The sequence below is a fragment of the Festucalex cinctus genome, chromosome 13 (genome assembly GCF_051991245.1).
Source record: "Festucalex cinctus isolate MCC-2025b chromosome 13, RoL_Fcin_1.0, whole genome shotgun sequence".
NCBI classification, from domain to species: Eukaryota; Metazoa; Chordata; class Actinopteri; order Syngnathiformes; family Syngnathidae; genus Festucalex; species Festucalex cinctus.
In genome coordinates, this window is record NC_135423.1 from 6644649 (window position 1) to 6662374 (window position 17726).

General features: G+C 38.8%; 1 protein-coding gene and 1 long non-coding RNA gene across 8 annotated transcripts in view; one reads left to right on the forward strand and one right to left on the reverse strand.

Moving 5' to 3' along the window:
* The window catches only part of esamb (endothelial cell adhesion molecule b), a 69462-nt gene that overhangs the window by 36692 nt on the left and 15044 nt on the right, over positions 1-17726 (reverse strand). The gene's annotated exons all lie outside the window — the stretch shown is intronic.
* LOC144033400 (uncharacterized) lies at positions 6920-8413 on the forward strand. 2 transcript variants are annotated; one of them, XR_013287968.1, is made up of 4 exons: positions 6920-7216; positions 7437-7560; positions 7868-8028; positions 8107-8413. It is a non-coding gene; the product is annotated as an uncharacterized LOC144033400 (long non-coding RNA). The 2 variants fall into 2 exon arrangements; XR_013287969.1 differs by lacking the exon at positions 7437-7560 and having other exon boundaries at positions 6924-7216.

The window sequence follows — 17726 nt, forward strand, 5'->3', positions numbered from 1 at the left end:
GTCACATATCTAATGGTGGTTGCGTTTGTGAATGACTCGCCACGTTGTCGCGAGGCGGAAGTTCCTATCTACGTAATACACCCAATCAAAGGTGACAGAAGCAACGGCGTTTTGTTCAAGAATGCCAAAGTGAATGACAACAAGTTGAATTTTTAACAAAAAAGTAAATACGCTAAACAGTCCGAATGGCTTTTTTACTTATTCATTCCTCTTCTTTCTCCCTCTCAAAATATTCAATGTTTTTCAAAGTGCTTGTAGCTTAAAGATAAGAAGTTTTTTGGAGCTAGGTACTTGTCACTGCTGGACTGAAAATGTAATTTCACGAGCTGGTTTTGTTCCACCGAGCAGGCCACACAAAAAGCAAAGGCGTCAAGGCTTTTGTGGATTTTTACATGTAACCTTAAATGCCATTTGAATAAAAATCAAGTGGTTATTAGTCCACCAGCCCCTGTGCGCCTCTGCAGCGGTTCCCCGCCGTCGCACGCAGCCCGTGTGACATTTAGCGCCGAGCGGGAGTCGCGCTACTCATGTGTTAGGCACGCTCACAAATCACGGGCATGATGAATATTGAGTGCCGATTTGCGCAGGTATAATACCGCTCGAGCTTTGCTTCCCTGTTGTACATTAGCCGGCTAATGTGAGGCTTTATTGATCCCTGTAAGGGAAAAATGTTCTTTTTGTCTCCGCGCAGGGTCAGTAGGAGCGAGCGCCTGCAGCGGGCTGCTTGAACGTTCGGCGCGGTATATTGAAGGATGCTTGGAGCCGCCGTCTGTGCTTGAAAGGGCGCTTGCTGATATCATCGGTGATCGCCGCTACACTCGCAATAACCCATCATCGGCACTCGTAGCAGTGACAGGGATATCATACTTTTGGAATTTTTCATTTTAGTTACATTCATTTTGTTTTGCGTTTTGTTTTTTAAATTTAGTTAATTTTAATTAGTTTTTATGGTGGTTCTGTTAGTTTTTATTTGTTTTAGTTATTTAATAAATGTTTAGTTCAGTTTTGGTTAGTTTCAGTATTAGTTTTAGTTTTAAAAAAATGAGAGCGACGTCATCTGAATATACTTTTCTATTGGCTGTTGCTCGATGATGTCACTTCTGTGTGACACACTTTCAAATGTCATTATTCTGGTTAATATCAAAATAAATCTTAAAATCATATATAAAATCACCCCCCAAAGGCTCATGCATTAAATGAATTACCAAAGACTAAAACGAAGGACATTTTTGCTATAATTAGTTAGTTTTGTAAAAATAAAATGTAGTTTCAGTAAGTTTTCGTTTTTAAAAAAGCAGTTTTCGTTTTTGTTTTATTTCGTAAGAGTTTCATGAGAGTAGCAAGCACGTAACAGCAGTACACTTAGACCCAGATCAGTAAAATTACAGAATCTGTCTGTTCTGCTTTTAAAAAGTGGTTGCTTGTGATTGCGCAGGGACAAAAATACATTTATTTGGCATTTGAACAATTACAAACCACTCAAGTTGCGTCAAATCTCACTGCACTGTTTTCCCAGAAATTGGCAGCCTTGTCAAAAGTATTTTTCACCTTATTTACAAGCAGACTGTGTTAAAAAAAGAAGACCAAAAAGCATCATCGACACAAAACCATCAAATGTCAGCCAGGGAGGCCAAAAGATATTCATCTTAAACCCCTCTGATCCTGCTTTCGTCTTCATTCTAGAGTGCAAGAGGTCAATCCGGAAGGTGCCGGAAACACCTGCCACCGTTAAAGAGCTTTTACTCCCCTGAAACTGAAGCCTATTATACCCGGTTAACACCGCTGAGGCAAGTGAGGTGTCTGCTTCCCCAAACCAATTGCTTTGGAGCTTGTGTTAAGTACGTTGGACTTGGTGGTTCAAAAAAAAAAAAAAAAATTGGATATACCAGCACACACTGCTGGACCGCAATTTTCTTCCCCCTCAGCTCTTTTCGCCTCATGCCACGTCTTGTGGTAACAGCTCTCACTCAACGCGAACACGCTGCCAGAGACAGAGGAGACGTCTCGCCTGCTTCAAATTGGGTCATTGGTTAAAAAAAAAAAAAAAAAAAGGGAAAAAAAAAAGGCTGCCCTAAAGACACTGTTATACAGCAAGATGGCAGCTCACCTGATCAAGGAAATTGGGTCGCTCGCACTCGGGATGGGGGACATTGTGAGTGACAGCCAAGAGACCTTCGACTGCAAGTCGAGACATGCGATCCGCGAAGACTTCAATATTCGCTTCTCCTGACTTAATCCAGGGCTGGGCAGTAAAACGAATTAAGTCGATTAATCATCATTTTAAAAAAATGAATCGTGAAATCGAGTTTTGTCTTCTAAATTATTAAAAGCTGATGTTACATCCGAATGCTTCTATACTGTGTTTACTTGAACAAAAAAAGATGAGGCAGTCTAATGTTTGATTAACGCCATCAAAACTGATGAAACCAGAACTGAAATTATGCCTCACCTGGATGCACTTCTTCAAATTAGACTGAGAATTTTAAAGGCCAGAAGTGAGTGTTTTTTGAAGTGACACAGAAAAAGAACTCACCACAAATCTTTTTTTTTTTAGGTAACATCAAACAATTCTCTCAAATGAAGCCAAGGATGGGAACTATCTTGCTCCTCCGAATATGTTGCATCATCGTCATTAATGCTCCCACGTTCACATTCCTCCATGTAGCTGTCACCCTGTTTTTTTTTTTTCTACCTTCAGAGTCCCCAAGATCTCAATAAATCAATCAAGATTTCAACCGCGGTTGACCTTACCTCTCTCTAAGTCTTTTTTTTCATCATGTCATTCTCCTTGGAGGATGAAATAAGCAACAAGCAGAATTTGACAAAGCATGTACATGACAGATGTCTGTCTTAAACTGTAGGGATTAAGAGTAAAAAGCTGTCAGAAAAATATTGAATTATATCTGAAAATCTACTCATTTACTGTACATATTATGTTAGTGGAATATGAGTTAAGCAGCAAAATCCGGCAGTTTTTGTCTCGATCAGAAGGCGGCCATTTTGCCACTTGCTGTCAAGTGAAAATGACATCACAGTAAATCTCAGATAACAAACCAATCACAGTGCAGCTTCAGAAAACAGGTGAGCTCTGATTGGCGAGCCCTGCGCAACTGTGATGTCATCTTCAGTCGACAGCAAGTGGTAAAATGGCCGCCCCCTGAGATGGATAAAAACGGCTGCATTTTGCTTCATAACTCATATTCCACGAATGTAATATTAATCAAGAATGTCATGTTTAGATGAGTGAGGTCACATATAACATATTATTACCAAGAAATGTTTAAGGTTGACTTCCCCTTTAAATAGCAAAGGGAATTTATAGTAGACACAAAATGGTAGCAAACCAGAATCCCAGTTAAGCAGCAGTTAAAAAAAAACCAAAAAAAAACAATATCAAATTTAAAAGGTAAAACCGTGCGAGGCACCAGACTAGCGGAAGTCCCGACAACTCGAAGCGATCCACTGCTCCGACAGAGCGAGTGGCCGTGGCTGGCATTTATTTGTGTGATACATGCGACACTCCCCCATCCCAGGCTACTCCAGTCAAAGCTCCGTTCCCTGATGGAGGGTGACACAAGAAGTTGATCTGAAAAAGATGACGCTCGGGGCACGGTTGTTGTGCCGTCAGGATGGTTGTCTAAGGATAGCTGAGCCAGGACTGCTGATCCGCAACGCGCAACCCGATTTGAGGCAACATTTCCATTGCAGTGAGTCAGCAGAGGCCAGTCTGCTAATGGTTGCTGTCGTCGGATACTCCGACAATCAAGTCGGTTGAGGAGGGATAACGTACATGATGCAAATTCAAAGCACAGTGACAACAAGACAGTAGTTAGGGTGACGTGGGTCGAAAATGGGTTTCGGTGTCGGACTTCCTGCTTCAGGCATTTCAGCCCTGGTCATTAACTTATTTGCTCCCAAAAACGTATAAATACGTTCTTTTTTTAAATGTTTGAAGTGTCCCAAAGACATATTTATACTTTTTTTAAATGTTTTTTTATGCTAGAGCATACAGAAGGCTTTGATGCCTCCTCTCTACTGCAGAGAATAGTTGAAGCAATGGTTGTTATTAAAAAAACGGCGAGCAGGTGGCAGCAGAGTATAAGAGAGCAACCCGGGCCATTTTGAAAAAAAAGCAAAATTACTCACAATTCTAAATTGATTAGTGAATAATGATAAAACTTAGCTATATTCTAATGGTAATTGCTGAAAAACGGAAACAGATAGAAACATACTTTTTTTTCCTGATTAAAGAAGAGACTTTAATCTTTCTTTTGGTAGGTTCCATGTTTTTATAGCAATAAAACACAATATTCAGTGGGCCTTGCAAAATCAGTCAAAATCTAGTCAAACAACCGGGAGTGAAGGGGATACGTTAAAATGGCCGCCAGTCAATGAGTTAAAGTGTTTGTCCGGAGGACATGCTTGGCACTTTTTGCCAGAAGATGAAACTTCACAAATAAGTAGGGAAGTATACGAACCAAATCACGACAAAAAAAAAAATTACATTTTTATCCGATTGCTTTTTTTTTTTTTCCATTTTCACGAGTGCTACAGGGGAATGGAAGTGAATCTGGCACACTGACATTTCTTCTCAAGACCAAAAGATCTCCTGTTTGGATGTTCAAATAAGTCTGTGGTTTTTTTTCTCTCTCTCTCTGTGTGGGAAAGTGGGTGGTGAGCGTAGACTCGAGGATTGTCGGCTACCATCTTGACAGAACGACGCATGAGAAGCTGTCTCGTCTGCTAACGTCATCATCCACTCGCTCGCCCGCCGCGGGCTTGCGTTCTCACCCTTCTCTTATACGTTTCATGCTGAAAATGACTGTCACAGCCATCGTGCCAACAGACGCACTGAGAAGTCAAATGATGATGGTGATGTTGGTCCCGGGCCAGTTTTTAATTAGTGGCTTTTCTTGGTGTGAAAATGCAGTTTTACAAATTAGCGTAGCGCATGCCAAACTCCCAAAATGTGTGAAATGACGCAGGGGCGGACAACAGCAGAGATGGTGAATGCTTGCTATGTTATTGACAAGACCACCTGGATTAAATTTAGGAACTCTCATTCATGGAATAAGATGACAAGCAGTGAGTAATGTGATATTTTCATATTATTATAAGCAAATATTCTAAAATGTAACACACAAGTTAGTTTAAAAAAAAATCCACATTTAAGACAGCAAGGGGCAGTCAACCAAAAAAAAAAAAAAAAAAAAAAAAATATTGATCATATTATCTTCTACGTAGCCCCACTATATTCTGGTTAATATTGCATTTGTGGAATATCAGTTAAGCAGGAAAATCCAGCAGTTTTTTTTTTTTTTTATCAATATCAGAACGCGGCCATTTTGCCCCTTGCTGTCAACTGAAGATGACATCACAGTTGCTCCAACCAATCACAGCTCAGCTTCATAAAACAGGTGAGCCGTGATTGGTCGTCGCCTGAACAACTGTGATGTCATATTCAGTCGACAAAGTGGCAAAATGGCCGCCCCGTGAGATGGATGAAAACGGCTGGATTTTGCTGCATAACTCATATTCCACAAATGTAATATTAATGAGAATGTCATGCTTAGACTAGCAAGGTCACATATAACATATTATTGCCAAGACATGTTTAAGGTTGACTTGCACTTTAAGGATCTGTGGACATACAAGACAAAGTCTAAAATGACAAAGTTTGATCCAAAAAATAAAAACAAGACTCTGTTATCAACTGTTCTTATGGTGGTGTATCAGAACCACCCAATTATTTCTAAAGTTTAGGATCCTTTGACCTAGAAATGTTCAAATAGTCCAACATGTAAGATAAGTGTTCCATTTATGTAGATTAGCAACAGAAGTTTAAAAACATTTTGGTGAATGGGAGGCTGTCTTTGGTTTCAAGCTTGTGATTTGGGACATTCAGCAAAATCTCATCAAAAGCTACTGCTAGGAACATTTTGACTGACAACTTCTGCCAATCTCTGCCAAATTGGTTTGATGGTTTGTCTAAACTTGTAGAGAACCCAACAAACCAAGCTCGGGTTTTAACTCCAAATCTGCCTGTTTCCAACGTGAGCTTACAACCAGTTGCTTCACAGGGTTATTTGCTTCCCGCTGCTCTTAAACATTTTATCAGCCATTCCACAGCTGCTACAAGTCTAAGGGGCAAAACACTGATTAGCTTTCAGAAGCTGAAACAGACTGTAATCAGAACAACAAGTGCAACATCCCTTACGAAACGAAAATATATTGCAATATATAGCAAAATATCATGCAATACATTTAGCGATATATTCCCATATATGACATTTAGTATTTATATTTCACTATATATTGCAATATATGCATAGACAATATATGTGTATATATTGATAAATATAAAAAATGTATTGCAGTCCAGACCAAAAGGAGCACTATATTTTTACGTGTAACAGATTGTTACAACAATATACTGTAATATATGTGTATGCGTGTGGGCTCACATATTCCCACTATAAACTGTACAACATTGAGAAAATACAATGAAGACAAAAAAATTGCATAATGAAATATTTATTTTTGGCCACCTTGAAATATACTTCCATTGTTTTCAACCCTCCACACTGGATCTTGGACGTATGCATGAATACAGACATGGATGTTGTGGCAGATCAATTAGCATACATTTTCTTTAAAAAAAAAAAAAAAAAAAATCAAATAAAAAATCTGTTTTCAACTATGAAATTCCCTTTCATACCAACTACATTTTCAACATTAAACATCTGGTTCTTCTTGGAATATCCGTTTGATCAGAATCCGGAAGGATATATTTTCTTTTCATTTTGGATCGGTCCATTTTCAATGTTTGTCATAGCCTAGCTGCTCTGTAGCTTTAGCTCGTTTGATAGGATGAGATATAAATAACTACATTTACCAGAGTGCGCAGCGCGAATGACAACCAATCATAGCGCACGCAATGTCTTTGGCGCATGCGCAATGTTAGGCGCGAAGAAACATTTGAACGCGAGACTAGAGTATGCCGAGTAGCTCGCTCCCGGCGACGGTAAAAGAATTGCCCGGAGCAGAAAATGTCAAAATATAGGTTCGGACTTCGCCCTCGTTATCAACTGGATAATTTATTTTGACCCAGTTGCCATTACAAACACGACGTATCTTGTTCAATGTCGCACAACTAACAGCAAGAAGCCTGCTAATGGATGGCCCGTCGAAGATGCTGTTGTTCTTCAGTTAGCAGGTGAGTCGCTCTTCTCAAGCACAATTTATCACTTTTCTCCTTCAAGTTAGCGTTGCCTTATTTAAAAACAAAACAAAAAAAAACGCCAAAATGTTTGTTCTGTTTAGTTTAGCATACGTGTATCCTTGTTTGACTATTTTAATCATTTATTCTGTAATATTTTTTTCAATTACATTGGTGTTAACATTGACATTAAATTTGTATTTGTTAATTAATATAGAAAAAGAGGCCACACTGAGAGCTGCTGTCTAGCCAGGAAAACGACGTCCTCATCAGTGATCTGCAGAGCCAGATCAAGGCTTTATGTAAAGAAAATTCAAAACTGTGAAGCATGGTAGTTAAAGGCGAGTATTGAGCATTATGTAATTCATTATTATTGTACATCATATGGTATTTAGACAACTATAGCCTGAGGCTGATTCTTAATGTGCTATCTACATCTAAAAAGCAGTCGCCCATTATTGGCATGTGTAGTCAGATAGGTAGGACCACTGTGGATAAAAGGATGAACGAGCATGATAAACTGTGCATGGAGTCGGTGTCTACTCTAAATTACTCCAGTTATAATTATTTGATATGTCAACTGATGTGTGGCTTCGTGGACAAAGTTATTGACTGTCTGTATAATCTTGTACTTTAAAAAAAAAATAGAAATTCCTGCTCTGTTGGTGGAGGTGAAAAAGCTAGTTTCCCACAACACCGCGACCAACGAAAATGTTGACAACCGCCCCACCAAAGATGCTGTTGGACCAGATGCTGAGAGTGACTATCTCGGCGAAACATCACTTTGCATACTTCGCGGACCCACACAAGTAAGTACTGGTATTTGAATTTCTAACATTAGAACTTATAGCATTATTGCTTGTGGTGTTTTTCTCTGTGTTGTCCAGCAGTTTCCCGGGGCCAAAGAAGCTGATGTGAGAAAGTCCACCAATAATCGAATCTGTGAGCTAAGACATCAGGTGAAGCGGAAATTGTAAGCTTTATAAGTATTTTCAACTTGTGTATTGCACTATTATAGGATAATAAATAATAATAATAAATAAATTTGTTTGTACTTATACAAGATTGCACTTTCAAGAATTTGCACTGTTTAATGCTGTTCCTGTGAACAAAGTACATGTCTGCCTCAAAATCCTGTAGTTTTTTTTGCTTTTCTTTTAAAAGGAAATAAAGGTGAATTTTGATAAATGCCGATTAGTCTGTGTTAATGATTTGCCCATATACTGTTTGTTACACATTTCTATATAATTACACACCTATTCTATAATGTAATAAATATATTAATGCACATATTTTTACATATTTATGGTACATTCTACCATATATTTTCTCATATATTTTTACATATATGTTCATATATTTCTCCATATATGTAAAATACATTGACACATACATTGAAAATATATGCAACACTATATCTTTACATATATTACCAATACATTTTCCTGTATAAATTACAAGGCATGACTGGATATTTATGAATATATAATTAAATATATTTTGGAATATATAAACAAATATATTATATCTTGTACTCAATATATTGTGATATATGGAAAGCGGCAATTTTTTGGATATTTTGCAATATATTACAATATATTACATGAAGATATAATATCTTGTGTAATATATTATCACTAATATAAAATTCCATATATTTACAATATATAATATATTGTTGTATATACTGGGAAATAATATATTTGAATATGTTGCAATATATTTCAAATAATATATTGGTAAATATATTTTCGTTTCGTAAGGGATACTTCAATTGTGTTGTACAATGGACAATCTAACTCGAACTTTAGCACGCAACATCCTTCCTGGAAAGACAAATGGCACACTATCAAGCTAATCAGATCATTTCAAGGCTTTCTCAGAACAGGGGCCGCCGTGTGGCTCGCCTGCCACCCAATTAGAGAGCCCCGTCAACCGTTAAGAGAGGTGCGAGGAGTACAATCAACATGGATTATTTCAAAAGTGAAAGGATTCCATGGCACCGACACGCCTGACATGATAGATGGGCTGGCAGAAGCTCTTAAAGGAACACTTTACTTATTGATCCATTTTTAGCAGCAAAAAGTTGCTACTTTTTCAATAATTAATTTGGTGACGTGATTATTTTTTTATGTACATTTAATAACTTTTAAACCGATGTTAAAATGAATCGAACGCCGGCATGTTTGTTACACGTGACTAAATAACCCGGATGTTTACGTCACTAGTGTGTAAACGCTACACTATGGAAGCACTATGCAACGCAGCCGTGCATCTCGCGTCAAACCCGGAAGGATTAAACCTTATCGCTTCGAGCCAACACGACAAAATAACTCTACCGAAGGAAAGTCTGCCTTGGATGTGAAAGTTGTGGCGCCAGATGGTCTTTTCGGGCACAAAATAAACTTTGACGAACGAGTGAATCAGGCGGGGGGTGAGTGGTGTTCGTGCGGGAGCTGCACATGAATGGACAATCCGCAAATGAATGTGTGCTGTCTGGAAATGAAAAAACTCGAGGATCGGTTCCTTGCGGACAATCTCAACTGCATCCTGGAACATCAGACATTCAACATGGCAATACTAAATAGACATTCTCAGGATAGCTTTGGTTGCGATGAAAGATGTGAAGAAGAAAAGTCTTGGAGGAGCAAATATCCAACAGGTAATGTGACACACAGTACGAGCAATGCAAAACGTGTGGAACTGACGAAATATTTCAGGAAAAAGAAAAAATAGTAAAATTAAATGTATCGTCGTTACAGCACCCAACCTCCCCTAGCTCTTTTTTTTTTTCTTTTTTTGCGGAGCGTCCCACTGCGGTCAGGCCAGCCGCCACTCGAAAAGACGAAGTCAAGCCAGCCGCCCCAACGATTGTTAATACTGTGCATTACGGTAACGTGCCGACGTGCCCCTGCGTTGGCCACCTTCAAATGAATTATGAAATAAAACGGTCCGTGCAGTATAATAACGAATGCCCCCCCACCCCCGAAACATGCCTACCTTTCGCTTTACATTTGCTTCGCTTCTCCGAGATCTTTCAGTGGCCGTAGGGAGACCTCGATTTGTGCCGGCTGTTGTGAGAGTGAGCTCCGTGTTGCTAGCAGAAGTAGCCGCCAGAGATCCTCCATCGGCTTGATTATTTCCCACGTCTGGTTCTTTAAAGATACTCGGTACTGCGTTGGGCTTTAGTATTAGGCGTGTGGCGTACCCCATCTCAAATTGTAACATATTTTGTATGTAAGTCCTCATGCCTGAAATGTTCGCTGCGCGCACGCCTGCTTGTCCTTCTACTCATGTCGGTTTTTTTTATTTTTATTTTTATTTTTTTTTTTTAGGGGGGTCTCGCGGGTTTTTCCTTGCCGACGCCTTGCAAAATTTTGCAATACACAAAGGCATAAGTGACAGTTTGTGTCCTCCCCGTTGTTATGTCTGCGTGAACTACTGTTCGCCAAGCGAGTATACACACTAGTGACGTCACCACTCGGGGGCGTTGCAACACGGAAGTACTTCTATGTTGAAGAAAAGTTAAATAAATCAATATAAGGGTGTATTCTTCAGCTCTTATGCATTTTTCGTAGCTAAACTAACTATTTACTGCCGATCAAGCCATACATGTAAAATTAAAGGAGCCTTCCTTTAAGGCCTCTCAAGGGTCCGCTTTTTTCCAACGCCGGGATTAAGACGCCGACTCCCTCGAGGCCGAACAAGTGGCGTCTCTGCGTAATGATCGAAGACACACGAAAGAGGTTTTATTCTGCTTTTTGTGTAATCCTCTTGAGCTACTTTGCGCGTTTCTCTGGCCCAATAAGTTGATAAAAATCTGGCACCTTAATGGCAACAGATTTGGCTTTTTAATCTGGCGGATGTAGAGAATTCAGCCAATGCTTCAATCTGGTTAGTGGCCATGTAGGGTAAGTCTGATTTGTTGTGATTGTAAAAACACTTAACGACGGGTGGGCTTGTTACTCAGCCTCAAAAACATTATTATCCATGACTTACCATGTAGTTTTATCACAACCAATGACACTTGTAGAGGCACAGCAGAGGATTTTAAGTCTACGTCAGATGACCAACAGGGGAAGAACCATAACGTGAATGTTGACCTATTTCTACACAAGGATTTTGGTGTTGCTTATATACCCTTCCATTCATAATCCCATTTTCATATTTCAGAGCATAGTAGCAGCAGGAGGTCGCAGCCTACATTTCATCCCTACATCAGTAACTGTCTTGGACTCATGTTAGAACTTTTCCTGTTTACCACCATAAAATGTGGAAAACAAAGATGGCAGCTGCCCAAAAGCAGTTGCACAATCGTGACAAAATATGGAAGCGTGGAACTGCCAATGTGGAGTAAACATTTTTCACTGGCAAGCAAGTTTGAACGCATTCGCAAGTACATTTGAACGCACTTGCAAATACTTTCGAACGTATTCATGAGTAGGTTCGAACATACTTGTATGCTAAATGCTATAGTGCTATAGACATAGCATATTTTCCCATAATGCCACAGGGTATTACTTGCTCATGCTCGAGTGGTAATTTATTTATTTATTTTGGAGCAATTGGTGCGAAAATTAAGCAAAAAATAATTGTTCATTATTAAAATTGCATTTTTTTCTTAAAAATAATTACATTTCTTCATAAAATTTCAACAAAAAAATTCAATCAAATTTTCCAAAAAAAAATGCAATCAAAACTCCACTTAAATTAATTAAAAATAATGTTTATTTGTAACTACTAAATGTTTTGATTTATTATTGTGTCTGCAGTGTATTATTTAGCTTTGGCATATCTTCCCAGAATGCAACGGATTATTGACCTATGTAAGTAATACCCCATGGCATTATGGGAAAAAATGTGCTATGTTTATAACATTTAGCCTACAAGTACGTTTGAACGTACTCGCGTCGCAAATATGTCTGAACATATTTGCGAGTGTTTTAAGTCTTTTACGGTGTCAAGTTGCCAGAAAGACTAGCAAGCGACATAAATTGTTAGCAAGCTAGCACGCTAGCTATCTATAGCGAACTAGACAGACAGTTCTATTGACAATTCAAAATCCAGTCATTCTATTATCTGAGTTGATGTCCAACCACTGAAATACTTGCTTTACATGTTTCTTTATTTTTACAAAATCGGTTATCAGATTGATGTTATTTAATGTTTTTTTTTTTTTAAACTTTAGCCTCAATCAGATATATGTGCAACAGCTTTTAGTCATTTTTATTCTCAGTTCAAAATCAGTAACAACACTGATGGCTAAATTGAACCACATAAGCATTAAAATTATCTTCCTAAATTTTCAAAACCATTTCCTTAACACAAATGCAATTTTCTTCAATTGCAACTCCCTGTATATGTTCATTCATCGCTAATTACAAACATATTGACTGTGTAAACCCTCAAAGCTGAGGGCAATGGCCGGATTTCCTCCAGCATGACACGGTGTGACCCAGTGCGTTGCAATACGCATTAAATTGCCTTCCCTATAAAGCCGTGATTGTGTTAAGATCTTTGGAGCCAGTTGGCAGCAAAGGGGTTAAGCCTTTAATTCTGCCACAATTCCACACAGAGCATTGATTAGTGGAGATGGATGAAGCCACCAATGGAGGGGAAAGTCTGTCTTCTTTTTTTTTTTTTCCCTTCCTCGTGTGCTTTTGTTGCTGCGGAGGAGGCGTTGACAGATTGAGCTGTAACCATGTCTGTAAACCTCGTTTGTCGCCAGTGTAAAAGTATATGAATTACCACACTTTTCCTGAAAAAATGGGTCTGCCCCTTGAAGTCAGCCGCCTCTCGCTCACAATCGGCGAGCGCGGTAACAACTTGTTGAAGCGACCTGCCGGATAAACGATGTCGGTTTCTAAGGCCAGGTCAACACAAAGATGCCTCTTCACACTCTAATCTCATTATCAGCACAAGCTGCCTTTCGCAGGGGCGGGGAGGACAGACAAGACGACTTCATAACACGGTCACGGGAGCTCATCTATTGTGGCAGGAAACAAGACTGGGCAGTCTGGATGGCGCAAGCGTGAATGATGTGATATACTGCAAGGATTGCGTCATAACAATAGTGTTCAAACGGACGGTATTTGGACAATGAAATAGTGGAAGCTGTAAAAGTCGAAAAATATGAAAAGGGGAAAATATGCCTAAAAAAATCCATTCATTCATTTTCTATAGCAATTGTATCTCTACAAGGGTTGCCCAGATCTGTGAAGCAGATGTGTTGTAACCAAAATTAATTAAATATGGTAAAACATATCCTACAAATAGTTTATAGTTTGTACTTAAAAGCACTTGGGGCTTACTTCACTTCCAATGGCAACATATTCCATTTGCGTGCAGCATAACAGCTAAATGCCACTTCACCATGTTTGTCTTGAAACCTAGGCTCCACTTTTCACAGGACCTAAGGACACTTAAGGCAAAGTGAGGTCATTTGATGTCACCTCGTTCTCTTTTATAGTGTTATTTTGCATTTCCAGACAAAATTGAGTCACATTACAAAAATGTGTCTTTAATAAAAAGCATGCGCAGCCAGTGATGAACAATCGCAATCGAATCAGGGACATAACACACTAATGAGTCAAGTCAAACAGCTTATTAGGAAACTCATGTCTATTCATTTCCAAGCAACAACAAGGGATTTTTTTTTTTCTTAATTTATCATCCCGTGCTCACAAAAGATAACCTCTGTAGCATGTTTCTGTGCAAAAGACATCACTTCTGCTTCAGAATACAGTACGATCCTTCCCGTTGTTCTCGTTTGACTGAAACGAGACAAGCTCGTTTTCTCATTTCAAGCTACTTGCCTGACACGTCTGATTGGAAGAAGATTAAAGGCACGACACTCATCTACGCTGCGGGATTTGACTCAAAAGTGTCTTCGTGTTGGTCTTCGTTTGGGTAATTAGCCTGCGTGACAGCCAACAGATGAATAATGAAAGACACTTAAATCCGGCTAAACCCTCACAAATGGTCTGATCACTTACAACATGCAAGAGTATGATAATGGAAACTTTTTTTTTTTTTAATACGGGCATAATGACACTTCCTGGAGATGCATGAAGTTGCCTTGTTTTCACTTTTGACGCTCCTTTAAAAGTTTTCATTTAACTTTCAGTTGAAGAGTTTCAATTTATATGCATATTTATTTATTTATTTTTCAAAATAACATCATTAAGTTTAAATTTAATTAGCATGAAAGCCCGAATTAGGGCAGAATGATTTTGAAAAATAATCTAATTGCAATTGTTTCCCCTCATTATTGCGATTTAATACGCAATTTCTTTTTCAAAGTTATCTTTCCATGTTTTTCCAAGAACACAAGCAATTATCATTACTAAATTAATCTGTATTAAAATATCAATGTTTTGGTCTTAAAGGGGGCGGCACGGTAGTCGAGTGGTTAGCACGTCCGCTTCCCAGTTCTGAGGTCTCCGGTTCGAGTCCAGGCTCGGACCTTCCTGGGTGGAGTTTGCATGTTCTCCCCGTGCCCGCGTGGGTCTTCTCCGGGTACTCCGGTCTCCTCCCACATTCCAAAGACATGCATGGCAGGTTAATTGGGCGCTCCAAATTGTCCCTAGGTGTGCTCGTTTGTGTGGATGGTTGTTCGTCTCTGTGTGCCCTGCGATTGGTTGGCAACCAGTCCAGGGTGTCCCCCGCCTACTGCCCAGAGCCAGCTGAGATAGGCGCCAGCAGCCCCCGCGACCCTTGTGAGGAATAAGCGGTCAAGAAAATGGATGGATGGATGGATGGATGGATGGTCTTAAAGGTTTACGTTAAAATAAAGTCAAATGAATTATGAATTAATCTGAAAGACAGTTTATCTACTTCACTTACAATTAAGCTAACTTACTAAACATACTGTTTTAAGAGTCTTTTTAAGCGCTCACAACAAAAACTTCATGAAATTCTACCAAAACAAACGAACCAATAAACTTGTGTCAATACGTCATTTAAAATAAGATCTACCGAATGACTGAAATGAAGCAGTTTCCGAGTAGTTGCTACAAGTGATGAATTTGTTTGCTAACATTCTTAGCTAACGTTTTTCCAATTCTCTCCCTAGAACCGGTGCAAATTGAAACCTCAATTTCTTGTTGTTAGCAGACAGTGACACCTGCCCCTCCTGTCTCTGATGCTGGCGTCTACATGTTTATGCATTCACAGATGCTTCTTGATACCTGGCGCACAACAAGACGACTGTTGGCTTCCTTTCAGTCCTGCCAACCAGTCTGAGCCATCTCCTTTACTTCAACTTTTTTTCTTAGATTCACTTGACTTCTTTCCACTTTTGGGTTGAAGTGTGAATTTAAAACAGGTCTCAAGTTCTCTCAGGTCAATTTTGAAAATGGAGGAAAAGTGCAGAAACATTGGTGGTTCACAGAAGCCCATAGAAGGTGGTTAGAGGTGAGGTCACCAACCTTTTTGAAAAGTACTTCTTGCGTATTGTTTCATTAGAAGGACCAACAGTTTGATACACACTTCTGAAATAACAAATTTGCTCAAATAACCGTTTTTTCATGCACATAAATTGTCAACAAAGATTCAAGGTGGGAAACAGATTAATCAGCCAAATTCCATATATATATATAAAAAAAAAAAACCTTCTAGTAAAAAGAAACCTCAAGTTACAATACTGTAATATTTCACAATGAAATGGAAATGATTGATCCGTTACACCCCCAAACCCAGGTTACACTTACGGTATTATTGTTTTTATAAACCACTGCGTGGTTGCTGATAAATAGTTTATGCCTCATATTAGAGCTTCAAGCAAGGGTCATGGTTTCAAATTAGCATTTCATTTGATTAGATGTATAAACCAAATACAGTAAACGGGTGTTTCTAATGAAGTCGCTATACTGCACCATTTGTGTTCAATCCATTGCTTAAAGGGATATTATATTACCGTAGCATAGATGCTATTTAGTGTTAGCATTAAGCTAACAGAGTGAAAGGCAAAGCTATGTAAATTCTTTGTGGTTGTTTCAAACACAGAAAGTGTAATCGTCTTTTTTTTATGTTTAGTTTGACAGTAAACATCAGCTGGGACTAGCAATAAACATTTTGAAGACTCTTTTGTTCAAGAACTTTTCACTCTTTGCCAAAGTTCTCCTCGCATGTCAAAGCAAAAAAACAAACTCAATTGGGTCACTCGCATCTCAAGGCACCAACGTATGACATAATCCTAATGTTTCCACAATGACAAGCATGTGGACGAGCAAGCAGAGAAACGACTTCATTTGATAGCCGATTTAATACCGGAGCAAGTTGATGATTTTGAGCGGAACATCAGAAACGAAGCGTACAGTACGTGACGTCTGTGGCAGGTACCATGGTTACGGTTTTTATCAGGCGTGAGCAGCGCTCCTAGAAGCAGCTGTGTTCGCTGGAGCAATTAAGATGACCAACTCAACATACCGGTAAACCCCCCCTGGCCGGAAATAGAAATAAATGAGCAGAAAATACTGTACGTTCGGACCACTTGCATTTAATATCATACATTGGTGGCGCCACTTCATTTCAAGCTAAATAAAGTATTTGATTATTGAACGGCTATTCAACACTGTGTAAAAATACCAATGCTCTTGGATTTGTCCACCTGCTACCAAATCTAAATAAGATTAAAAAAAAAAATGGTTAAAAGCAAGGGTTAGGTTTTCAGAGGGTTTTAAATATGGGTTAAGATTTGATTTGAAGCCTGCTTTCAAACATAGCTTATGGCTTCAAATTAAGCCTTCTAGTCGTGGTTAGCATTTACAACTCAGGTTTCATGCAAAGGTTCGGGTTTCAATGTAAGGTTTTAAGACAGAGTTTGGGGTTTCCATCTTCATTTTTTACAATCTGACCCGTCCTTGAATGGTTGTGTTTAACTCAAAGTTGTGAGTAGTGCGGTTAAAAGGCACAGGTGAGAAAAGTAAGCGGTGATGAAGAAGGAATCCTCTGCACGGCTAATCTGGCTTGGCTAAAATACCAAATGATAATGAAAATAATCTTCATAGTGTGGTGGAACTAATCCCATTCTAATGGCTGAATCACTGATGCGGACACGCGGATTAGCTTTATTGGAGTGTGTTAGGGAATTTTGATTGGGACTGATGTTGTTATCAGGACTGCTAATCGCAACCATTACTTTTTTCCTCTTTTCCTTCCCTTTTTGCTGCCTTATCCATCGTCTACTTTGGAAGAAATACGCGCCATTAAGTTTGACTGTGTGGACATACCATTCCGTTCTCTCTGTTAAGTTAAACAAATACTAATGAACTTAATATTGTAAAAGAGTCATATATGTTCTGCCTATAATTCATATCTTTATTGTTATAAGTGTTAAGGAACTAAAAAAAAAGAAGCTATTTAAAACATATACTTTTCTAAATTAATTGGCCAATTAATCAATGGTTAGTAATGTAGCCTGAAAAACGTACAAACTCATTTGTGGACGGTAAATTTGACACCCTTTGCATGACACAATCTACAGTAGCAAAATTGAGAATAGCTT